This window comes from Martes martes, assembly GCF_963455335.1.
Source record: "Martes martes genome assembly, chromosome: 15".
Classification (NCBI taxonomy): domain Eukaryota; kingdom Metazoa; phylum Chordata; class Mammalia; order Carnivora; family Mustelidae; genus Martes; species Martes martes.
Window position 1 is genome coordinate 25,232,170 of NC_137903.1, and position 9,609 is coordinate 25,241,778.

A 9,609-nucleotide genomic window follows, 5' to 3' on the forward strand; every position below is an offset into this window, starting at 1 on the left:
ATCCTCTCGGGCAGCTAGTGCCAGGGTGGGGTGGATGGGTATCTTGATGGGTAGAAGGGACCCCCCGAAATCCGTCCCTGTGACGGTCTCAGACTAAATAGGGCCCCAGGCGGCCAGCTGTCCTTGGCTGTTCCCACGGAGCAGGTTCTAACCCCAAACCTCGACCGGCCGTGTCAACTCGCTCCCAGTACAGCTGTAGGCGAGACTCCACTTAGGAGGCAGGAAGGGCTGCGCTCGTCAGCTGATGTCTTCACGGTGGCCTCGGTTCACTCAGCTGAAGTTCACTGCCATCTTACCCCAAGTGGAAAGGGGATTGCTCATGGACTTAAAGACTTGAAGCTTTTTAGAGCACCTCTTTCTTCTTCTTCTTCTTTTTTTAAGATTTATTTATTTATTTGAGAGAGAGTGAGTGAACACACAGATGGAGAGGGAGAAGCAGGGTCCCTGCTGATAAGGGAGCCCAACCTGAGGCTTAATCCCAGGACCCTGGAATCATGACCCGAGCTGAAGGCAGACTCTTAACTGACTGAGCCACCCAGGTGCCCCTCCGCCCCCTTTTAAAGATTTTATTTATCTGTCAGAGAGAAAAGAGAGAGCACAAGCTGGGGGAGAGGCAGAGGCAGAGGGAGAAGCAGACACCCCACTGAGCAAGGAGCCGATGCAGGGCTGGATCCCAGGACCCTGGAATCATGACCTGAGCCGAAGGCTAAACTGACTGAGCCCTCCAGGCAGCGCTCTTCTTCTTCTTCTTCTTTTTTTTTTTTTTTAAAGGTTTTATTTATTTATTTGACAGACAGAGATCACAAGTAGGCAGAGAGGCAGACAGAGAGAGAGGAGGAAGCAGGCCCCCCGCTGAGCAGAGAGCCCGAAGCAGGACTTGATCCCAGGACCTTGAGATCATGACCTTAGCCGAAGGCAGAGGCTTTAACCCACTGAGCCACCCAGGTGCCCCCTTCTTCTTCTTCTTTTTTTTTAAAGATTTTATTTATTTGTTTGAGAGCAACAACAAGCAGTGGAGAGGGGAAGAGCGAGAGAAGCAGGCTCCCCCCACCCCTGAGCAAGGAGCCCCATGCAGGACTCGATCCCAGGACCCCGGGATCCTGTCCTGAGCCAAAGGCAGACACTTAACCAACTGAGCCAGTTACTTTTAAAAGCTGTACCAGCACCAGGGATACAAAGAAAACCTGCCTTGGGAGGGGTCACCGGGGAGTCAGACGGCACTTACTGTGTGATGGTGTAATTCATTCCCTGAGGAAGAACACAGGAAGAACAGAGGAAGAACACCTGTCAGGTCTCAGGGCTCAGGGGGAGCCTCCTGGAGGATCCGCTCTGGGGATCAGGACAAATAGAATCTGGGGCTTTTCTCCTTTCATGCAGCCTCAGAAGGGTGCTGCCCCCTGCTGGTCCTGCCTGGCCTTCCCACGCCCGCCAGAGGCAGCCGATGGCCACGGGTGCCCCCTGGCGAGCAGACTGTGGGGGAGACTTTCCTATTGCTTCTGGGCACCCCTATTTCGGGTCTGTTTGTTGCTGAAGTAACTGTTAGAAGAAGGTGCTAGAAGAGCTTCAGACCCCGTGAGGGATGGAGCAGCATCTTTGGGAAGCCACTGCCAAGTCCAGCCCTGGTCGGCCCGCCCCGCCCCCCACCTTCCACTGTCCCCTTTCATCCTCCCTGAGAAAGGCGTTTTCAAGCAGGGGTCCCTCCACCCTTTCCTAGAGAGGCCAAAGCTCTGTGTGTGTGTTGGAGGATGGGGCTTTCCAAGCACACAGAACGATAGCGGATCCACGGCTGGGACCGAGGCGTTTTTAAATGATCAGAATTTCAGGGGCACAGTGAACCTGAAAAAGGGTCTCCCTATTAGGAGAATGGGGGACTGGCCACCACAGCCCATGAGGACCACTAAGAGCTGGAGCGGGCATCTGCTGAGTACTTACCTCTTGGAGGTCCCTCCTGGGAAAGACTTTGGGGGTGCCTTGCTGAGCTAGGGAAGCAGGGAGTGTCAGTGGTAAACCACGTGGTCTGTACCTCGTGGTGCCATGAAAGTCGCTCGGGATCTGGGGTGAGATGGCCCAGGTCCAGGCCCCGCTCCACCCCCCCCACCCCCCACCCCCCGCATAGGCTTTCATGTCACCATCCCTCTCTGGAAAGGTCCCTCCCCTCCTCTTTCTCCTCTTCATCTCCCAATCTGACAAGGTGGTGAAGTCCTCACTTCAAGCCTTAGATCAACTCGATGAGGTAAGGAGTGACCCATTTCACAGATGAGAAAGCTAAAGGCTCTGAGAGATTACGTAACTTGTCCAAGGTCTCCAGCTAGTAAGTGACTGAGCCACGTCTGAGATTTCAACCGTTCTGAACAAAACACACCATTGCCTCAAATGACATAGCACACAGAGGCAACAAGGACATCAGCTGGGATGTACTATGTAAGGGGTTCGAAATGTCAAGCCCAGAAAGATGGGTGCCATGACAGCTGGAGGCCCCTCACATCCTTGTATCCCTGTGAGCTTGGGCAAGCCTGGGATCAGTCTGTTTTACAGATGGGGAAATAGTGACTTCCACACGTTGTCATGAGCTCTAGAAATGGGAGAACCCAGTCTTTCTAGCCTGCCCTCACGCACTCAGTAGCCGGTTCATACCCGGGACCCAGCCAGTGCCTGAGAAGTGTGTCTTGAGTGAGTTTAGGTGATGGTTCCTTGAGGGGAAGAACTGGGAAAAATTCCCAGGCCCAGTTCCTCATTAGCCAGATTGGACTCTCCTGAGACAATTTCTTTTCTTCATGCAAAACACCTTCCAAAGAAGAAGTATTTGGCAGATGACTCAGAGGGTCAGTGGGATAAGGGACTGGAGGCCCGGAAGTATCTGAAGACTGGCCACCTGAGGGGACCCCTAGAGTTGGTGAGTTTTCTAGGCAGTTCAGAGAGAAGTCTGTCTCCCCCTAGCCTCCCTCCACCCTCCGCATTGCTGGAGTGAGGACCTCCAGGCTTTCGACTAGTGGTCTGGCCTATCTGGGCTGGAGCTGGGCCTTCCAGGCTCCTCCTCTGGTCAGCCTTGCAAGGGAGTGTGTGGCTGTGGCCTTGAGGCGATGGACTCCTAAGCTCCCACTCACTGTCCCCGGAAAGTGGCCTGCCCTTTGGGGGCACTCTCCCTCCCACTCAACAGAAAGTGAGGCTTGGTCCTAATCTGTTTAGCCACTCACATCCTTAAAAGCAAAGATTCGTAAGGGAATAGTAAGGGACAAATCCTTTTCCCAGGCTCCCCTATCTGGATTCAGTGTCCCATCTTTGGGGACCCTTCCGGATGGGTCTCTGTTCACCTCAGACCTCTGCATCCAACACCTGCAGAAAGCCGGCTCCGCCGTGGTGACAAAGGACCAAAGGACCACACCACCTTCGGGCTTCTCACTCACATCCCCCTCAGGTTGGACCCTCCCCGTTTCCCTTGGCCACCACTCAGGTTTACCCCCTCATCCTCCCGCATGAGCAGCAAGTCACAACCTCCCCACTGCGGCGGCGCCCCCAGCACTCTCCTCCAGCCCACCCTTCGCATCGCCGTTAGAGCCCTTATGCTTCGGAAATCTTTCTCTGTCTCCGAATCCAGCTGTCCTTGCTGAGCTTAGCATCCCCCGAGCACCCTCTACCCTTCAGGCAATCCCCAGCCTCAGTCTGGGCCTCTGAGTCCCTTGGCACAGCTCCTACCTCCCCGCCTCTCCTCCTCCCCTCCTTGCCTCTGCCCAAGGTCCCTGCCCCTCATGCACCAGGTGAACACAGCCACTGCCCCCACACGTGCCCCACCCCCACACACAAAACTTTGTAGGTTCTCCTCGGGACCATACAATGCCATTCACCCTCGGGCGCTCAGAGCATCACAGAGAGCCACAAATAACTGGTGAAATAAATGTGTAACAAACAGCTGAATTGAATGAAGTCAGAAATCAAAGAGCCGAGAGACAGCACCAGCATAGAGAGTAATCTTCACAATGCCCTGGCTTCCTCGGAGCCCTTCTACAGCCCGTGACTGGCACAAAGAATCAGATTCAGGAAATCAGCGGTATTCCAAGTCCCCTCGCTTAGGGATCCGGTCCCCTCTCCCTTTGCAGCAGGAGGACTGGCTCAGGATTGGGCTTTTCATAAGCTCTGGGGGACAGCCAGCCTATTAATCCGGGCTTGTGCTAACAGCCCCCAGCACCAGACTGTGCTCCTGTCATTCAGGGCCAAGAGAAATGCTGGCACTGGCCTTCCCTTACCAAGGGTCAGGAGCTGGTGACAGGCTCAAGAATGTGCTTTGTTTGGGGTTTGCATTCCTGGAGCGGCTTGGGAGGCCAAGGGCTCAGGTTGCCAGTGGGAGCCAGACACGGGGTAGGGAGGTGGCACGGGGCTGACCTTCCCTCCCCCTCCTTCCTCCCTGGCACACCTCCTATGCCCCGTCCTGCCTGGCCCTCTCCGGACTCACGGACCCACTCCCAAGTGCGGGGGGGGGGGGGCGGCTGTGGAGGCAGGGCCAGGAGGAAGCGCACACTTGGCCCCTTCAAGGGAGAGCGATCGGGTGGAGTCCTGAGCATGAGCCACCACCATAAAACCCCGCAGCTGGGAGCCTTTCACAGTTTACAAAGGGCTTCGACGTTCAGGGTCTCTTAACCAATTACGAACTGAGTGTAGGGAAACTGAGTCACCTGCTCCAGGTCAAGTGGCTAACCGGGGGTAGAGCCAGGTGTGGAACCCCATCCTCTGGCTGCCTTTCTGGGGCTCATGTTCCCCTTGCCTCATGGACATCAGCAGCCTCTGTACCCCAGGATCCAACCTAACTAAGACCCTGACTTCACAGGGTCAGGGAAGGATCAATAAAATACTGGGTGTGAAGCGCTGACCCTGTAAAGATGAGGACTTACTTTTATTTATTTATTATTTATTTGACAGAGAGAGCACAAGCAGGGGGAGCAGCAAGCAGTGGGAGAGGGAGAAGCAGACTCTCCACTAAGCAAAGGGCCAGATGCGGGGCTCGATCCCGGGACCCTGAGATCATGACCTGAGCCAAAGGCTGGTGCTTCACTACTGAGCCACCGAGGCATCTCTTATTTTTATATCTTCTGTCCCATCTCAGTCCATCATGCTCTCTGATGACTAAGGCAACAGCACAGCAGAATTTGTGGAAAGTACCTAGTGACTGGGTGCCCAGTGCATGAATCCCATGAAAACTTTTACCCCAGTCCTAAGCATAGGTGCCCCCACTCCTGCCTGCAAACCCCACGGTTATGGGTGTTATACAGGCTCCGAGACTGAGAAAAGGACATAGGAATGAGGGGCAGCAAAAGAGAAAGATCTTTCGTTTTGCCATCAACAACAGGATAGGAAGACCCTTTCCAAAACCCTGCCTAGAACACCTGCAATGAGTCTACACAAACAGCCACCCACTCTACCCCCTAACTCCTAGAATATCCTTGTTCAGGCCACAAAATCAGCACGGAGAGTAATCCCAAGGCTCGTCCTCTTCTTTCCCCTCCCCGTCAGGCTCCTCTCTCCCCTCCCCCTTCCCGGAGCACACAGCTCTAGCCTTGGGCAGTTTCAATGCTTATCTTACCAGTCCTGCGACCCAGATCAGATCAGCTGTAGCTCAGGGAGTCTGATAAGCCCCTTGTTGTCACAGCCTGCACACGCACATGGATCTCTGCCAGAACTGGGGGGAGGAGACTTGAGAGCACCCGAGCTCAGCGAAACCCCAAGCGGACATAGGAAATCATCAATCTGGCCCCTTCACATGGTTTTGGCCCACAGAAAGCCCGCAAGGCCGTCAGGAGGCACATTTCAGGTTGAGGAAACTATGACATAGAGAGCCACAGTCTATTTGAGACTCTGGGCAAATCAAGTATTCTCTCTGAGCTGAAGTAGGAGGGCTGAGAGAACTGTTTCTGAAGCCAGATGGCCTGGGCTACGGTCTGGCTCCACTACTTGCCAGCTTTTCTTGAGTTTCTCTGTGTCTCAGTTTCCTCCTCTGTGCAATGGGGGGAATTGTACGCCAACACCCGCTTCCTAGAGCTGTGGCGAGGATGGAATTCATGCATACAGTGGCTAGCACGCAGCGTGTTAGCTGTGTAAAAGACAACAATTCTCGCCCACAGAGTTGCCAAGAGATGCGAAAGAGTCATAGTAAGGGGCGGGGGAGACCAGAACCTGGAGTCTGGGTTGCAGATCCCGGAGCCAAAACATCATTCCAGTCTGGGGCTGGGAAAGGGAATGGAGCCCCTGATTGTAGAGGTGGAATCACCTTCCAGGTGGGCAAAAGAAGGGGAGGGGTGGAGATTTCTAATTTGTCCTTCCTTAGATATAGCCGAGGAGTCCCAGCAGAGCTGAAATGAAACACAGAGTGGGTTTATCCAAATCTCTTTTTAGAGATGAGGAAACATTCCTGAGAGAGAAAACCCTTGGCCATGACCCAAATGGGGGCTTTGGTGGTTAAAAGAGGAGCTGGAACCCAGGACCCCTGACTCTTCACCTCCCCGAGCTCTTCCCGTGGCTCTAGGCAGGAGACAGGCAAGCTGTCTCAGGGAGAAGATCTGGGGTCAAGTCCCTCCCAGGCCTCATCTGTGAATAAGATTCAATTTCCCGTTGTAATTGACAGCCTGGGGGACTGCTTTCAGTGTTTGCTGTGCACGATTCCCCCAAATTCCTGGTAAGGCTTCCAAAATTTAGATTGTAAGCAGCTCATTAGTTCCAACTTGTATTTCCAGAGCCCATTTGGGCACCACAAAGCAATACCATCCTTAGGAGCTCGAGCTGCCATGTTGGACCCACAGGGTTAGCCTCTCAGCTCTGTTACTCCCAGTCAGGGCTGGGTGGCCTTGGGCAGGACACCGTATCTAAGACAGTTAGAACCAGGGCTGGCTCAATAAATGTTAGATATTATTCTACCTATTATTGTCATGGTTGAATGAATGAATGAACGAACGAACAAATGGATGAATGGGGTGATTGGCTCATTGAAGGAATAATTACCTAAGAAGACTGAAGCTTGGGGTCACAGCTTTGGGTGTCCCGTACAGCTTGCTAGGCTTAAGTTGGTCAGTAGAGAGCAGCATTGAGTCAGGCATCCTAACTTGCCAGTCACTTCAGAATTTACAATCCTCTCTTTGGACTCCCATCTCCTAATCTTGGAGAGCCACATCTAACTCACCGGATCTTTTTTTTTTTTTTTTTTTTTTAAGATTTTATTTATTTATTTGACAGACAGATATCACAAGTAGGCAGAGAGGCAGGCAGAGAGAGAGAAGTGGAAGCAGGCTCCCTGCTGAGCAGAGAACCCAGATCGCAGGACCCTGGGATCATGACCCAAGCCGAAGGCAGAGGCTTAACCCACTGAGCCACCCCGGCGCCCCTTAACTCACAGGATCTTATCCAGACCATTCCACCAGCTCCAGGCAGGGGAAGGGCAGCACCTTCAAGGCCATACTGTCCACCATCTGAGGGAGCTGTAACCTGTCTCAGGGCTCCAGGGAAAGGGAATATAATGGTTAGGGTCTCAGGCTGGAAGGACCCTCCGGCCTGCAGCAGCCTTTTTCCCAAAGAAAAGATGGGTTCAGGTATTAATACAGAAGTAAATCCCAAAAGAGGAGATATTCTAGGGCTTGGGAACCCCCTAAAGTTTATCAGATGCAGAGTGCTTGGCTGGCCCTTCTCTAGTCTGCTGCCTGTCCCACCCCAGCCCCTCCACACACACTCAGTGTCACCTCCGCCCACCCACCTCCACCCCATCCCTGAGGGCCTTTCCCCACACTTCTCCCTTTAAGGTCCTCCTTCAAATCCTTGAGCCAGAGCAGGATTCATCCTTCCAGCCTCCATGGCATCCTGTACTTGTCTTGAGGAGCCTCCTACTTTCTGCCTTGGGTTATAGGATAAACTGTGTATTGATCTCATTTCCCTTACTAAACTGTATACTTCCTGACAGTAGAGAGCTAATTCTGGGTCACCCCTCAAGGCTCATCTTAAGTGTATATCTTTCTCAGAAGAAATGCTTTACCCCTCACCCCCAGAATATGGCTTTGGTGTTCCTCACCTGCCCTCCCCCCAGCAGCCTTCACTTCACACCCCACAGAAGTCCTTACTCTAAGCCATATGAACATCTGTTTTTACTAGTCTCCAACCCACACAGACATGCATGCACACAGGTTGTGAAGTGTGTAGGGACTGGGACAGATGCTTGTTTCTCACTGCTTGCCTGATGTGGCCCAAAGAATGGTTATCCCCAGAGCCCTTCACAAAACAATCAGTGATAGGACATGGGGGTGAGGGGGCCAGGCTTCCCCTTCCCAGGAGGGGATGCTGGGGCAGGCAGGATTACTATGGCCTAGCTCAGTCCAGCTTTCCAGCCACATCCAAGCGCATGACCCAGGAATGTCCTGAAATCTGCTGCCGCCGAGGCCCCAGCTATAATCAGATTCCCTGTCAGGGAATTATCACTCTGTTGCAACAGACCAGGTCTCCCTGTAAGGAGTCTGAGAGTTGAGTTTCAGCCGTGAACCACATTTCCCAGTCACGGCTGTTCTGGCTCTTTCTCAGTCTGCGTCTGCCTCCTCTGCTGTGTCTGTAGCCCCCGAGGGACTAAAAATGGTAGTGATGCGTGGACCAGGGCGCCCCTGGCTGGAACAGGGCAGATTTCTTTTCTCTGGGCTCTTCGATCATGCATGACTCGCCCCCTAAATAAGGATTCACATTCCGGTCATTTAGTCTTCAAATTCCATCATACATATGTTCCTTTGGTTCATAAACATCCACCAAGCACCTTTTTTTGTGCCTAGTGGTGCGCCAGTAGTATTGGGGGTATCTGGAAGAATTTGTAGGAGTCTAGATGAAGCCTGAAAGGGAGTCTTAGGTCATCTGGATCATTCTTTCATCTTATTTATGAGGAGGTGTTGATTCATCTGGCTAATTGTCTCCCACCCTTCAGGTCTCTGCTTAATAGGCCTTGTCTGCTGGAAACTTCGCCTGACGACCTCATCCTGTCCGGGCCAAAGGCTCCCTCCTGTTATACACCCCAAGGGCATTCTGTTCTCCCATCCTGAGCACATCTTCCTCTGTTGAGGATTGGCTTGTTTATTTCTCATTAGACAGACTTCTCTGAGGGCAGGGACCATGTCCTTCTCATCACCGTCATGAATATCCAGCATCTAGCAGGCACCGGTATTTATAGAATGAGTAAGTGATTGGTAAAAGGCCACAGAACAGCTTGGTGTCAGCAGGACTAGAACTCAGGGCTCTGTGCTTGCTCTAATACTACACCTGCTTCCTCTTAAGAACCCTAATCCACCTGGATGGGCCCAGCTAGCTTCCATCCCAGGATGGAAGGGGATCTCAGGGGAGAAAGAAACAGCAGGTCATTCTATTTGGGCAGACGACTCCAAGCAAGAGGGGAGGCTGGTAGAGGAAGAATAACAAATTGGCTACCTCTTGTGGCCCCCCAGATTTGGGGAAGGGAAGTTGGTTTCCTCCCTAAGTGGATCCTCTCCTGCTACAAAGGAAGCATTCTCCATCCCTAACTCACACTATAAAGGATAAAAGGATCAGCAGAAGGAGGAAAGCAGGCAGACACTAAATACAAAATCCAGTCACTGGGGATGTAGTCCT